Source organism: Cryptomeria japonica, chromosome 1 (assembly GCF_030272615.1).
Source record: "Cryptomeria japonica chromosome 1, Sugi_1.0, whole genome shotgun sequence".
Lineage (NCBI taxonomy): Eukaryota > Viridiplantae > Streptophyta > Pinopsida > Cupressales > Cupressaceae > Cryptomeria > Cryptomeria japonica.
The window spans coordinates 666279933-666297563 of record NC_081405.1 but is presented as its reverse complement, the minus strand read 5'-3'; positions in this window follow the sequence as shown (position 1 = coordinate 666297563).

Here is a 17631-nt window from a genome sequence, read left to right as displayed (position 1 = left end):
TCCTAAGGGGTCATATAGTGTTCTATGACCCCTTAGGACACCATATGACCCATAACAACACCATATGGTGTCCTAAGGGGTCATATGGTGCCCTTAGGGTTCATATGGTATTATATTACCCCTTCAAACCCCATATGACCCCTTAGGACACCATATGACCCCTAACATCACCATATGGTCTCCTAAGGGGTCATATGATTTCCTAAGGGGTCATTTGGTGTCCTAAGGGGTCATATGGTATTCTATGACCTCTTAGGACACCATATGACCCCTAATGACAACATATGGTGTCTTAAGGGGTCATATGGTGTTCTCTAACCCCTTGGGAAACCATATGAGCCCTCAAGACACCATATGACCCCTAAAAATACCATATGGTGTCTTGAGGGGTCATATTATGTTCTATGTCCCCTTAGGACACCATATGACCCCATACGACACCATATGATCCCTCACAACACCATATGGTGTCCTAAGGGGTTATATGGTGTCCTAAGTTGTCATAGACCACCATATGACTCTTTAGGAAACCATATAACCCCTAAAAACATCAGATGACCCCTTAGGACACCATATTGTATCCTAAGGGGTCATAGAACACCATATGACCCCTTAGGACACCATATAACCCCTAACAATACCATATGACCCCTTAGGACACCATATAGTGTCTTTAGGGGTCATATGGTGTCCTAAGGGGTCAGATGGGGTGCTAAGGGGTCATAGCACGTCATATAACTCCTTAGGACACCGTATGATCTCGTAGGACACCATATGACCCCTAACAACACCATATGTCTTAAAGAGTCATATGGTGTCATAAGGTTCTATATGGTGTTGTATGATCCCTTAGGATACCTTATGACCCCTAAGACCACCATATAGTGTCCTAAGGGGTCATATGGTGTTGTTAGGTGTCATATGGTGTCGTTACAGGTCATATTGTGTCCTGGGGGGTCATATGGTGTTCTATGACCCCTAACAACACCATATGGTGTCTTAAGGGGTCATATGGTGTTCTATGACCCATAACAACACCATATGGTGTCTTAAGGGGTCATATGGTGTCCTTAGGGGTCATATGGTGTTATATGACCACTTAAGAAACCATATGACCCCTTTAGACATGTCATTTGGTGTCGTTAGGGGTCACATGGTGTCGTTAGGGGTCATATGGTGTCCTAATGGATCATAGAATACCATATGACCCCTAACGACACCAAATGACATGTCTACAGGGGTCATATAGTTTCTCAAGTGGTCATATAACACCATATGACCCCTAAGGATGCCATATGACCCCTTAAGACACCATATGGTGTTGTTAGGGGTCATAGAACACCATATGACCCCTTAAGACACCATATGGTGTTGTTAGGGGTCATAGAACACCATATGACCCCCCAGGACACAATATGACCTGTAACAACACCATATGACACCTAACAACACCATATGACCCCTTAGGACACTATATGGTGGTCTTAGGGGTCACAAGGTATCCTAAGGGATCATACAACACCATATAGAACCTTATGACACCATATGACTCCTTAAGACACCATATGACCCCTAACGACACCATATATAGTGTCTTTAGGGGTCATATGGTGTCCTAAGGGGTCATATGGCATCCTAATGGGTCATAGAATACCATATGACTCCTTAGGACACTATATGACCCCCAATGACACCATACGACCCCTTAGGACACCATATGACCCCTAACGGCACCATATGTTATCTGAAGGGGTCATATGGTGTCCTGAGGGGTCATATGGTGTCCTGAGGGGTCATATGGTGTTTTATGACCCCCTAGGACACCATATGACCCCTTTTAACATCCTAGTACATGACATGAGCACTTGTGACACCATATGAACCCTCAAGACACAATATGGTGTCATTATGCGTCATATGGTGTCCTAAGGGGTCATATGGTATCGTTAGAGATCATATGGTGTCCTAAGGGGTTATATGGTATTCTATGACCTATTAAGACACAATATGACACCATATGACCACTAACAACACCATATGGTTTTGTTAGGGGTCATATGGTGTCATTAGGGGTCATATGGTATTCTATGACCCCTTAGGACACCATATGAACCCTAACGACACCATATGATGTCCTAAGGGGTCATTTGATGTCGCTAGGAGTCATATGGTGTTCTAAGATGTCATATGGTTTTATATGACCCCTTAGGACACCATATGACCCTTTAGGACACCATTGATGAATACTAAGAGGCGGGGTGAATTAGTATACCAAAAAATATTGTAAACAAACTCTTAAATAGTTTAGTAGATAACTGGTACAAAAGATTCACTAATAAACCGGTTAAGATAAATGCAAACCAAATAGTAAACAAAGCATTCACCCACAAGAGCACAATCACCATAACACAAGATATTTGACGTGGAAACCCAAATGGGAAAAACCGCGGTGAGCAGAAACTCACAAGTAACTATCTGCAGAATAGAAACCAGACCGGTTAAGGTTAGACCGGTTAAGGTCATACAATGTTCTTCACCAGAATAGATCTTGTTATGAATCTAGATCTCTGTTAGGAGATAAGTCCTGTTAAAGACTACCTTGTTAAAGGATTTCAGATCCATAGTTGTGAACCACCTTGTTAGAGGATTTACAAAGGTTTTGTTGGGCCTACCCAGTTAAGGGTTTTAGACCCGTCGAAGATATTAGTAATCAACAAGTGAGTGATCTAGATACTAGCACAGTATGCTTGGTTAGATCCTTGATAGCTCATTGTTAATGCATTTCAGCATTACTTCAGTCTTCAATATCTCCACACTCTAACTCTTCACACAGACCTAATCTTCTCTACAGAGATCGCACATAACCTTCTCATACATCATACATGTAAACCCGAGACATGATGTCCTTATAAAGGAATCTGATTTCATGTCGGTCCAATAGGATTAGACTACAAGTTCCTAATTTTAGTGCATCTAGACACATTTGGTAACACAACATAAAATCACCACCAAAGTGTCAGTGGATGATAACTCATCACACATTACAGAAATACCGGTTGGTAACTCATCACAGAGTAATACCAGTTGATACAATATACTAATTGTTACCCCCCTTTTTTTCCGCTTATAGCCCATCGAAAATAAGGGTCATCATTTTTGTAGAAGCTTAAGTCTTCATCAATCGAGTTTCGTACTCATTTGTTGAACCTTTTATAAAGTTCAAAATTCAGGTTCAAAGGAAATGTGATCCATTAAGTTCTATGTCTTCATTAGCATAGTCGTTGAACTTGAACTTTGAACCTTTTCGGTTCAAGGTTCAAGGTTCAAGCGGTCTTTTGTCTTGTGTTTTGCGGCTGTCTCTTTAGTACTAGTCTTGTGGTCACTTTGAACTTGAACCATTTAACCTTTTTTTTAAATGGTTCAAGGTTCAAGGTTCATTCCCGTGTCATTGAATGTTCCTTTTGTCTCTTTCTGCCTATTTGCAAATGTTGATCTTTTGTCATTGAACTTTGAACCAATGAACTTCTTTTAAAATAGTTCAAGGTTCAAAGCGGTGTTTTCAAATCAGCCCGATGGTGTTTAGGAAGAAAAGGCGGCGTGATCGAAATAGAATTTTCCTTGGTTTTTGTGTTTTCAAATTGCAATTATGGAAACAATCATGAAAAGGCATGTCGACTATGTGGAGTTGATTTCTAATTAATAAGCATGTTAGAACTATATCAAATCACAAGTGGTTTTACATGGATGAATGAGCTGGGACAAAGCGTGTGTTGGTTCTTTTCAGTCTTTTCCATCCTTAAATATGAGGTGTCTCAGGTAAGACAATTATTGTTGCCATTGGCGAAGAGTGGAGACGCGGAAGGTAATTTAGATCAATTTTTTCGATGGTTTCACAATTTGATGTTGAAGACAGGTGAGTTCAATTGCTTATTTTCCCTTGCTCTATTTTAGTTCTGAAGTTGGAAAAGTGTAATTCTTTGCCTCGGAGTTGAATGTTGTCTGATTGATGCAATTTTAAGCAAAAATGAGATAGACTCTTCCAAAATTGGGTCGAACATCATGCTTGATTAGTACCCTCCCAGAGTTAGATGATACAGCCTTCATTCAAGATGAGTTAGATAATTTTCTAGAGAGGGCTAAGAACCCAACAGCCAATTCCATGATGGAAAAGATAGTTCACAGTGGTCTTGTTGAGGCCGCTGCATTCCCAATTGCTGCTCCTTGCCTAGAATTAGTATATGCATGCATGAACATATATGATGCTAGTAATAGTTGTATTAGAGCCAATAATGGAGACATGCTAGTGTTGATTGATAGAGAAACAATAATGGCTGCAATTGGAATTCCTCACAAAGAGCCATATGAAGATTGGTCCATAGGAACCTCATACGCATTTTTCTCTGAGAAGAAAAGTGTTTATCGGAGCGTCATTGCTAGAAACTGGCTCCTTAAAATACAGAAGGGAGGTTCTAGGTTGCCTAAACCCTTGACAAGAGAGCATTTCATTACAGAAGTTAGGGATATTGTGATTCTTTTGAATAGGCTTAAGGGGAATTCACATGCCTTCTATTGGGAGGACTGGATGTATTTTTACATTCAGCTATTATTAGCTAGTGAAAAATACCTTGACTGGGCGCAAGTAATTGCTGAAAGATTGCACGAAGGTTTGAGTAATTTTGTTGGAACAACTAATTTTCATATGACTTCTGTAGCGTCATAAATTGTACGCACTTGCTAGGGTGGTACAATTTCACACCTAGTTTAGCACCCGCCTTAGTGCATTTTACATTTTGCATTGCATTTCTCTTTTAGCACTTAATTAATCAAATTAATTAGGTCTAAGGTCCTATTTCATCATCCTTTGCATCATAAAGTTGGGCCCTTTCGCTAAAGCGTGCCCTTTGCATTTTATTCCTCCAATACATCACTCAATCAAAAACCCTAATTAAGTCCTATTTCGAACTTGGGGGCTTGGTTTCAGGGTCAAAACATCTCAAAATCACCTGTAACTTCGGGATTCTCTCTAAAATCATCATATCCGATGGCCCTGAAAATTTGGTGAAAAGTTGTCGGGACCATGGCGCCCGGAGTGCACATGGTCCCGGACATTTTTCCTGAAATTTTAGGAGCACAATCCAATCATAAAATAAAGCTTAACCCCAAGAAATTGGCAGGATATTCAATCTCTAGGTCAGCCAAAAGATGAATTTACGATCTAGGGTTTCCTACATAAGAGCTCTCTTTCTTCATTTGAAAGGATCCAATTTTTGTTTTCAGGAACCTCATATGCAGCGAAAGAGAAGATCTTTGAAGACTTCAACAACATTCAACATCCTTCTATCAAGCATCTATCAATTTCATTCCTTCACTTAGGGCTTGGAAGACATTGAAGAACAATAGGAGATTACCGATTGAAGATTGGCTTGTACTCCTCCCTTGAGGGTTGGGTATGATTTCATGTTGTTTTCATGTCTTTGCATAAGCTTCAATATATCATTTATTCATGCTTTAGATCACTTTGCATCTTGATTTAGAGCATTTACATTGTCATTTACAAGCAATTAGGGTTTACTTTCTAGGTTGCTCTAGTTTTCTTTCTTGCATTTTAGGACCTTGCACACACACTAGGTCTGCACACACAATACATTTTTACAAAACAACTTGGCTATTCGTGGAGGTGGAAATCATCGAAGTGGGGGTTTGACTAAGGCAAAACCCTATATAGCCGCCCATCCCATTTTTCAGATATAAGTGCAGGTTCGGGACTCGGACGACGCCGCAGGATACAAATCCGAAGAGAATAGGTCGAGACAACACTCTGTATCAAATTGCAAAGCAGAAGACTGGGACAGGGGCGTTGGGTGCCCTGGTCCTGCCAGGACAGGGGCGCTGGGTGCCCTGGTCCCTGGGACAGAGGCGCTGGGTGCCCTGGTCCTCCGGACAGACAGCTTTCAAACAGCTTTCCGACAGTGTTTCAGAGTGCAGAACGACAGTTTCCGGTGCAGTTTTCAGGACAGTGGCGCCCGTGCTCCCGTCCTGAACATTTTCAGTCCGATTTTGACTCCGGGTACACATCTGCATTCTTATTTCATCCTTGTATTTACAGCTGTTCATTGTTTAATCTCAATTCTGCAATCTTGTTATTAGTTCATACTTGCATTTTGGGATTAGGGTTTGAACTTGCATTACTTGATCTTACAATTTCAACAAGGGAATAGAAATCCTAATAGATATCCCGTGGCTCTCTCTTTCACAAAAAGAAGTAGCCAATTGTGCGATATCTCTAGGCTCTTTCATATTCCGTAATGTGTGTCAAAAGGTAGGATTAGGGCATGTTAACCTAGTCTCGCTTTTTCCCCTACACATTTTGGTGAACCTGACGTGAATCTATCATTGCTTCCTCTTGCATTGCATTTGTTAGATCTAGATCTAGATTTAGTGTGTTTTCATTTCATTTTCATTAAAAAGAAAAAAAAAAGAAGAGAGTGTGTTTCTTTGCATTGTGTGTTTAAATTTTATGCAATCTTTTCAAAATGTCAGATTTTTATTTGCAAAATGTTCATGCTTTCGATGATTATTATGAGTATAGCCAAGACGAATTAGATGAAGCTTTAGATGAGTTTTTAAACCCTAAGGATGCTAAACCTTCATTTTACCAAAAACTCATAAACCTTGTTACTATGCCATTTAGGTGTGATGAGAAAGATAAGTCGAATGATTCCTCTCAAGGATACATTCCTATCAACTCTTCCCCTGAATCTAGTAACATGGTTGTTTTCAATAATCCCCTCTATGAGGAGATGTCTCCTTTTGAATCAAAAGACAAACCTTTTAACCGATATGATCATGCTTTGTTGGATGATGCTCTTGATGACTTTGTGGCTTTATCAAAATATTTAAACAAGAACAAGACTTCTAAATTGGTTAACATGATAAACTTGAATGAACATAACAAGCCTCTTTTTGAAGTCCAAGGTGCTTATCCTTCTCCCACTTTTCAAGTTCCTAAATCACCTCTCCTTACTGTTCAAGGAGGATATGATCATGATTCCTTTCGTACTCTGAATAAACCAATTATCACCATACAAGGAAGAAAACCTATAAGTCCTTATAGTTATGCCAAGCAAATAACTAGAGAGAGTTATCATGCGGTTGCCCACACTTATCACACCAGAAATAATAGGCAACCTAATCCTCCTCCTGTTATTCCAGTTTCTCTTCCTAATCCTCAACCAATTCTTCCTCAAGCTCCCCGTATTTCGCAAGTTATGGGTAAGGAATATGATCTCATAGAACAACTTAAAGCTACCCCTGCTGAGATATCCCTTTGGGATTTGATTCAAACTTCTTCTGCTCATCATGGAATGTTACAAGATGCCTTGAAAGATTTGAATGTTCCTCCACCAAATACATCTAGTAATATAGCATCTTTGGTTAACTCTGTGATGAATCCTAAAGCTCAAATTGTGTTTACCCAAGATGAGTTGCCTACTAGTGAAATTCAACAACAATATGATCCCTTGATGACTGTGGTTATCATGAAAGATACTGCTATAAGATGAACACTAGTAGATAATGGCTCTGGCCTTAATGTATGTAGCATTAATCTATTGCATAAGATGAATGTGGATACGTCTCTTATTGAGCCTGACTCTCATCCCATTCGTGGCTTTGACAATGTGGCTAAGACTTCATTGGGTATCATCACCTTACCTCTCACAGTAGGACCTGTTACTTTGCCTACTCCTATCCATGTTATGTCGGGAAATTTAACATATAACTTGTTATTAGGGAGGCCTTGGATTCACAGCATGCAAGCTGTCCCCTCTACATTACATAGACAAGTTAAATTTGTTTATAACAATAAGACATATACTTTGATAGGTGATACTAATTTTCAAGCTTGTTTACGAACATCTAATTCCAAAGGAGATTCTTCTAATCCATCCTCGTCTAGTGATGACTCTTTAAACAAGAAACCTATCGATGAATCCTTTCTCTCTGATGATCAAAATTCTTTAGATGAGTCTGGAGCTCCTGAAGAAGATCCTTCTTGACTTGAAACTACACATAAGAAGGATTTTGATCCTGAGAAGATCCTCGAAGAAGATGATTGGGGATCCCTTGATTTTAATCCCACTTTTGTAGGTGAATATAAGGTTCCTTCTAGAGAGCTTAAAGTTGAAAAGAAGGAAGAAGCTAAAAATCAATCGACCTTACCTGAATCTATGAGTAATAATTTTGTGGCCGCTTCTCAAACTTCTTCTCCTCACACCTCTAATTATGAAGAGTTTGATTCTTTGTCTTATGAAAAACCACCTTCTCTTCCTGAAATGGCTGATCGTTATGGTCGTGGTTTTCACATTTTTTCTAAGCATGGGTATCATGGAAAAGGATGTGGTGCTCATGAACAAGGGATAAGAGTTCCTCTAGAGACTAATTTTCACAATTATGCCTTTGGACTTGGCTATAATCCCTGCAAGCATACTAAAGCTTCTAAAAGACCATGCATTAGTGTTAATGCTATCTCTACATCTCTATCAATACAGCATCCTGAGTACATTGATGGGGATCCTTCGGGTGACTGTGCTTTGGATATCTTCCCTACTGACGATGCTTTAGCTGAGTTCTTGGGAGCTTATGACACTCTTCCTCGTTATCATCACAATAGGGGACTCCCTTATTGTTTGAACACTGAAGCCTATTTTGGAAAAGAGATTGATAATGACGAGATTGTGAAAGAATTCCCTCAGTTAAAGGATACTCCTCAACAAAGTAATCTTCTCATAAGTGAAACCACTGATGTTAAGATGGACCCTTGCAATAAAGAGAAAGTTATTAAAATTGGGAAATGTTTGGATGAAGAGGAACAAAAACAATATGAAGATTTATTGCACGAATTCCCCGAGATCTTTGCTTGGACATACTCTGACATGCCTGGTATAGATCCTAAGATTGTTACTCATAATATTGTCTTAGTTCCTGATGCTAAGCCCGTGAAGCAAAAGATTCGAAAAATGAATCCCAAGGTGGCTCTGCTTGTTAAGGCTGAGATTGAAAAATTATTGGAGGCTGGATTTATCCGCCCTATCGATTATTCCCCATGGATTTCAAATATTGTCGCTGTGGCTAAACCAGACAACAAAATAAGAATGTGTACCGACTTTCGGGATCTAAATAAAGCTTCTTTAAAAGATGATTTCCCTCTTCCAAACATTGACATGATAGTGGATTCTATGGCAGGACATGCCTTGTTATCCTTCATGGATGGTTTTTCAGGATACAATCAAATTTTTATTAACCCTCAAGATCAATTCAAAACCGCTTTCACCACTCCTTGGGGTACGTTTTGTTGGATAATGATGCCTTTTGGACTTAAAAACGCTGGTGCAACTTATCAGCGAGCGATGACCCTTATCTTTCATGATTATATGCATAAGATTTTAGAGGATTATGTTGATGATATTTTAGCCAAATCCTTTCTTCGCATGGCTCATGTTAAAATCCTTCGTCAAATCTTTGAAAGAATTCGTAAATATCACATGCGCTTGAATCCCCGAAAATGTGTTTTTGGTGTGGATAGTGGAAAACTATTAGGATTCATAGTTTCGCATCGTGGGATTGAGGTGGACACTAAGAAAATAGATGCTATTGTCAACATTCCACCTCCTAGAAATGTGTCTCAACTTAAAAGCTTACAAGGAAAGATTCAAGCTATTCGTAGGTTCGTGTCTCAGCTTGCGGATCGTACTTTTCCTTTATTTCAACTTCTTAAAAAGGATATTACTTTTCAATGGAATGAGGATTGTCAGCAAGCATTTGAAGATTTAAAAGTGTATTTGGCTAGTCCTCCTATTCTTCAACCGGCCGAACCTTCTAAACCTTTCCTTCTGTATACAGCTGCTTCCTCTCATGCTCTCGCAACATTGTTGGCACAACATGATAAAGATGGTAAGGAATGTCCGGTTTGTTACATAAGTCGTACCTTACTCGATTATGAGACCCGATATTCTGTGATAGAAAGACAATGCTTGGCCTTGGTGTTTGCGACTCAGAAATTGAGACATTATCTTTTAAATTCAGAAGTCCATGTCATGGTAAAGTTTGATCCTTTGAAGCATCTTTTCTCTAAAACTGATTTATCAGGACGCCTAGCTAAGTGGGTTATGATGTTAACTGAATTTGACCTTAAATTTGTTTCACAAAGAGCAATTAAAGGACAAGCGTTGACCGATCACTTAGTTGAGGCCCCTTCACCTTTCTCCTTCCTAACCCTGAGTCATTTCCCGATGACTTTATTCTTTCTATAGAGAAAGATGAAACTTGGGAGTTATACTTTGATGGCTCTAAGTGTCGTACGGGATTGGGGGCAGGTGTTGTTCTGATTTCTCCTACAAAGAAACCTATTCCCTTATCCTATCGTCTAAATTTCTTGTGTACCAATAACATTGCTGAGTATGAGGCTCTTATAGCAGGAATAAAAGCAGCCTTGGCTCTGAACATAAAACACATACATATCTATGGAGATTTGCAATTGATTATAAGACAAGTAACAGGAATGTATCAAGCAAAACAAGACAAATTACTACAATATAAAGACCTTGCCATCTCTTTATTACAAAAATTTGATTCTTATACCATGGAACCTGTTCCTCGAAAAGATAATCGACATGCAGACGCAATGGCATGTGTAGCTTCTCTAGTATCTTTAGAGGACCCTATGGTTGATCTTAAATTTGTTATTCATAACCTTATTTCTCCAGCTATTGTAGACGATTCTAGCTTGGTAACATGTTGTGACTTGGTAGATTCAGACGAATGGTACTCGCATATCGTAAGATATTTGACCGATGGTACCTTTCCTGATTCCGCTAATAGAAACACTAGGGCTAGAATCTGCAAGTTGTCTGCTAGATATATCATTCTTTCTTATGTCCTTTACCGAAGGGGTTATGATGGTCTTCTCCTTCGCTGTCTTAACAAATCAGAAATCCCCATTGCTCTTGAAGAGGCACATTCAGGTGCCTGTGGGGGGCATTTTGGGGGCAAATCCTTGGTTCATAGATTGCTTCGTATGGGATACTATTGGCAAACTATGCAGAAGGATTCCTTTTCATTTGTTAAAAAATGTCATCAATGTCAACAACACAATAATCTGATTCATGCTCCTGCCCAAGAACTTCGTTCTCAAGTAGCTTCTTGGCCTTTCTCCGCATGGGGTTTGGATCTTATTGGTAAAATCTCTCCTCCTTCATCTCAAAGACACACCTTCATTATAACCGCAACAGATTACTTTACGAAGTGGGTAGAAGCTATTCCCCTTCACTCTACTACTGCTGAAGTGATTTGTCAATTTCTTCTAGAAAACATCATTTCTCGATTCAGGATACCTTCCACTATTATCTCAGATAATGGGACATCATTTAAGAACAAGGACGTGAAGAAATTCCTTGAGAAGTATCATATCAAACATCGATTTTCTACACCATACTATCCTCAGTCAAATGGTCAAGCCGAATCATCCAATAAGATAATTGAACAAATTCTTCGTAAAACCGTGAATAAGCATGGTAAGGATTGGAGTAACCAGCTAATCTATGCTCTTTGGGCCTACCGAATGAGTGTTCGAATTGCTACGGGTACTACTCCTTATAATCTTGTTTATGGTGCTGACGCTATTATGCCTTTAGAGTTAGAGATTCCATCACTTAGGGTTTCTCTCAAAGGTATAGTAGTTGATGACTCTTATAGAGAACAACGACTTCAACAACTTGAGATGCTTGATGAACAGCATATAAACGCTCTCGAGCATGTTCAAGCGTATCACAAAACTCTACAACGAAGCTATAATGATAAGGTTATTCAACGTTCCTTCTCAGTAGGTGACTTAGTCCTTTATGAGAATCAGCGCAATGTGAATGCCTTACCTACAGAAAAGGGAAAATTTAGTCCTAATTGGCTTGGACCATATATTGTTATTGAGGATTATGGATCAGGTGCTTACAAAATAGCGGATGTAGATGGTACGCCTCTTAAAGAACCTATCAATGCTATGCACTTGTGTAGATATTATGCTTAATTCTTCGTTCCTCATCTATCTTCTTTTCAATTCTTCAACATTGGATAATATGTTAGTATCTCTTAATTAAAGCAAAATAGAATTAAATGTTATGATGTTTAATCTATATTGCTTCGTTCCTGACAAGCGCGTCTCTTTACTTTATAGTTTGTCTTGAATTCATTTATGTAAATTGTAAAAGATTTACATTTCCATTATGCTAGCATATTATACAGTGTCTTTATGTGTTAAGTAGAATCGTATCATGTTGTGTTTAAGTTCAAAATTAAATCACATTAGTTATATGATTCTTAGACTTAATGCATATTTCTTCCTTATCATCAATGTAGTACTTGATTAAATATTTTAATTAAGTCACACATGTATCAATTTAATCATGGAGCATTGAGAAATCAATCACATGGAAATTAAATTCTGAACATACATGTACATTTACCAAATGTATTAGATTTAATCAAAACAAAATATACATTGTTTTAAGCATTAAAGATAACACATTTGAGACAAAAGAGAAGCATGTATATATACATATATATATATATATATATATGTGTGTGTGTGGATCGTATACAAATATAGGTCACTATACATCCAAAATGTGACCTCTCCTACATCATAAAATCATCTCCTATCCCTAGGGCTAGTGGCAGGAGAGTGTCGACTGGACGCTCCCTCCTGATCTGGCCGTGAAGGCGGACCCATGGGTGTGTAGCATGATACAGACCGTGAGTGACTCCGAGAGGAACTCCTACGATCCCTATCCATAAGTATCGTGCGATAGGTGGTAGCCTCGGCCTGAGCTGCTGCTAGATCTCGCCGTGCCCACTGAAGGTCCTCTGATAGGACTCTCTCTCTCCCTCCATATGTCTACCTGTACTCGGAATGGGGAAAACAAGTCCTCATACCGACCCGCGTTCCCCTGAGGCCTATAAGCAATTTGTGAAGAACTGGGGATCTGTGCTATCATGGAAATGTCTGTCATTGCCTGCTGAATCAGGGAACGCCATTCCTGCACATTAGCTGTGGCAGTAGAACATATTTTTGTTAGTACCATTCTATATCATCAAAACATTAATCAATTAATATATATATAAACCTATTATACCTGGGTGTCCCTCACGCCAGTAGGGATCATGATACGGTAGTATCTGTGACTGGGATCTACTAGGCTCCCCTTGCTCGACTAATCTGTGTACGACGGGTGTAGGCTGGACGGTACTAGGAACAGGTCTCCATATCGCCTCATGTTCCCCCTGTTGGGGAATAAGAGGTGGATCCAAAGCTATGGTATCGTCTCCTGAATGGTGGGGAGCTGCATCTAATTCCTCCTCATCATCCCTATCCTCCTCCTCGTCGTCCTCCTCATCCTCGTCCTCATCTGCATCATCACCTGCATCCTCCTCGTCCTCATCTCTATCTGTATCCTCCTCCTCCTCCTCCTCCTCCTTGGCGCTGGGCTGATCGCCTGTAGGTGGATCAGGGTCTCCTGCCTCCTCATGACCCTCTCCCTCCTCTGGCTCCTCTGACCTGGATCCCTGGTCCTCGTCTCGGTCTCCATGTCTCCATGGGCCTAGATATCCTGTCGGATGATCTGGTGGAAAGATAGGACCTGGATATGATCTCATAAACCATGAGACATACCTGCGTTGTGCTCCAGGCTCTGTAGAATAATCAGTGACTACATCCTGATCAGATCCCTCTAAGTCTGTAGTCTCGATGTCATCTATCGTTGGTCTCGCTACTGTTCTAGGTCTCGGAAGGACCTGTGAGTGTCGAGTATAGATGGGCACATCGGCTGGAACACACTGCTCTAGCCCAAACTGCCTCCGTACTCGGTCAAAGTAGAATGGGACTATGATGTGTGAATATCGTCCCTACAGTAGGCGGTTCCTCTGTAGACATGCTAACTGTCTCTCCATACCATCCCATCTGTGCATCCGTAGGTAAGGTCTCCACACTGTCACCTCGGCTGTCAGTCTATCAAAGATCACTCTCCAATATAACAAATCTCTAAATCTCCACTCGCTGGTAAGTGGATAAGCAAACACCCTAGGTCGCTCGCTAGCCATACTCAGCGGAAAGCCGACGGGCCTGGTGCATGTGAAGTGCTCTAAAATCCACACCTGTAGAAGTGTGCATGTCATCAAAATGCAACCCTGTCCAAATACGTACTCCTCAAGGTCGTGATAGAGATGTGCAAGCATACTCCGACCCCAAGCATACACTCTCCTGTGTCTCTCCATCGCTTTGATACACCATGTGAGACCCCCATGCATGTGCGTCCCTCGCCCATTAGGGTAGACGGCTAGTGCAATGATGGCGATCATAAGGCGTCTCAGAAGGGGTACCTCCCCTGTAGGATGTAAGAGCCAGCTGACCATGATGCGACCTCTCGTCTCGCTCGGCATGACTCTCCCTATGCAATACACCTGCTCTCTCTGATTATCCTCCGCTGACCGATCGGTTGCGTATGTAATAGTCGCTCCTCTGATAGGAAGACGAAGTATACGGTACACATCCTCGAGTGTAACCGTCAGCTCTCCTACTGGAAGGTGAAAAGTGCATGTGTCAGGATTCCATCGCTCCATCAATGCCATCAGCATCGCAGGATGGAACCGAATGGCTGGCATGAGGATCACATACCACAATCCCACAATCGACAATGTGTCTCTCTCTGCCTGAGTCAGCCGCGGAATCTGATCTCGCAAACTGTGAAGAATATGTCCCGCTGTATGCTCTCTCATGTATGGGAGACCCTGCAACACAAAAACATAACCGTAATCAGTACTCGATCATCAAAATCGCTCATACAAACTGTCAAACATCATATGCCAACCCTGAATCCCCTCGCCAAGCCTTGATTGGGACCATGGCGCCCTGATTGGGACCATGGCGCCCTGTCAGGGACCATGGTGCCCTGAAGGGACCATGGCGCCCTGGGGGGACCAAGGCGCCCCACAGGGACCATGGCGCCCTTGGTGGGCCCTGGGTCAGCATTCAAGGCCCGCATACGATCACAAAAAAGTCAAAATGCAAAAAAAATCAAAAGTCAACATTCAGTCAACTCACCTCGTCCAGTGGCTCGTCATCAATCACGGCCTCGCGCAGGATCTCAATCCTCGTGGGACACTCTGGTCATCGTGAAGGCATGATGATGGCTATGTGGGCTTCACTACACTGAATAGTATTCTGAAATCAACAAAGTGACAAATGTAAGTGTCACTTTCAAAGTATATACTTTCATTTGTTTATCTTCACTTTTGAGACCCTAAATTTCCTCTCTGATTCATTTTATCATAACTTGAGTTTGGGAGATGCGATTTTCGAGCCGTTTGTTGCGTTGGAATCGTATTTTCCTTCTCTTACTCTCAGGATGTTCCAAAAAGTGCTCTGATGAAGCCTATTTAGTGAACACCCCTCATCAATACTCTCTTACACAATTTGTCATAAGTAAACATGCTACCCTGTTTCACCTCCCTAATAAGCAAGTCGAAACAGGGGGGGCATATAGCTACTCACAGATTTCATCACTTTCCTTAGTAAGAATTAGGTGATTTTGTGATCTAACGTGTGTTTTGTAGGGTGCGGTTCCTAACTGTGTACTGTAGATATCGCTAGGGGCTTCGTCCGACAACTTATGGATATATCCTTTTTCAAATGATGTTTACTTTTCTGTACTTTAGCTTGCATATGCACGTAGTACTCATATGACCACTAAAGTGGGGGCTAAATGTAGCATCGTAAATTGTACGCACTTGCTAGGGTGGTACAATTTCACACCTAGTTTAGCACCCGCCTTAGTGCATTTTACATTTTGCATTGCATTTCTCCTTTAGCACTTAATTAATCAAATTAATTAGGTCTAAGGTCCTATTTCATCGTCCTTTGCATCATAAAGTTGGGCCCTTTCGCTAAAGCGTGCCCTTTGCATTTTATTCCTCCAATAAATCACTCAATCAAAAACCCTAATTAAGTCCTATTTCAAACTTGGGGGCTTGGTTTCGGGGTCAAAACATCTCGAAATCACCTATAACTTTGGGATTCTCTCTAAAATCATCATATCCGACGGCCCTGAAAATTTGGTGAAAAGTTGTCGGGACCGTGGCGCTTGGAGTGCACATGGTCTTGGACATTTTTCCCAAAATTTTAGGAGCACAATCCAATCATAAAATAAAGCTTAACCCCAAGAAATTGGCGGGATATTCAATCTCTAGGTCGGCCAAAAGACGAATTTATGATCTAGGGTTTCCTACATAAGAGCTCTCTTTCTTCATTTGAAAGGATCCGATTTTTGTTTTCAGGAACCTCATATGCAGTGAAAGAGCAGATCTTTGAAGACTTAAACAACATTCAACATCCTTCTATCAAGCATCTATCAATTTCATTCCTTCACTTAGGGCTTGGAAGACATTGAAGAACAATAGGAGATTACCGATTGAAGATTGGCTTGTACTCCTCCCTTGAGGGTTGGGTATGATTTCATGTTGTTTTCATGTCTTTGCATAAGCTTAAATATATCATTTATTCATGCTTTAGATCACTTTGCATCTTGATTTAGAGCATTTACATTGTCATTTACAAGCAATTAGGGTTTACTTTCTAGGTTGCTCTAGTTTGCTTTCTTGCATTTTAGGACCTTGCACACACACTAGGTCTGCACACACAATACATTTTTACAAAACAACTTGGCTATTCATGGAGGTGGAAATCACCGAAGTGGGGGTTTGACTAAGGCAAAACCCTATATAGCCGCCCATCCCATTTTTCAGATATAAGTGCAGGTTCGGGACTCGGACGATGCCGCAGGATACAGATCCGAAGAGAACAGGTCGAGACAACACTCTGTATCAAATTGCAAAGCAGAAGACTGGGACAGGGGCGCTGGGCACCCTGGTCCTGCCAGGATAGGGGCACTGGGTGCCCTGGTCCCTGGGACAGAGGCGCTGGGCGCCCTGGTCCTCCGGACAGACAGCTTTCAGATAGCTTTCCGACAGTGTTTCAGAGTGCAGAACGATAGTTTCCGGTGCAGTTTTCAGGACAGTGGCGACCGCGCTCCCGTCCCGAACATTTTCAATCCGATTTTGACTCCGAGTACACGTCTGCATTCTTATTTCATCCTTGTATTTAAAGCTGTTCATTGTTTAATCTCAATTCTGCAATCTTGTTATTAGTTCATACTTGCATTTTGGGATTAGGGTTTGAACTTGCATTACTTGATCTTACAATTTCAACAAGGGAATAGAAATCCTAATAGATATCCCATGGCTCTCTCTTTCACAAAAAGAAGTAGCCAATTGTGCGATATCTCTAGGCTCTTTCGTATTCCGTAATGTGTGTCAAAAGGTAGGATTAGGGCATGTTAACCTAGTCTCGCTTTTTCCCCTACACAACTTCATACCTGTTTTATATTTTAGCCTATATCAGAGAATGGCCAGGATTATATCAAGAACCTTGGGTTAATGGAATGAAGGTCTATGAGTGCTATCCACATTTGTAGATATAGAGGTACATAGAAAACTTCTTGAGATGGAATGATGTCTTTGTGGGAAGAT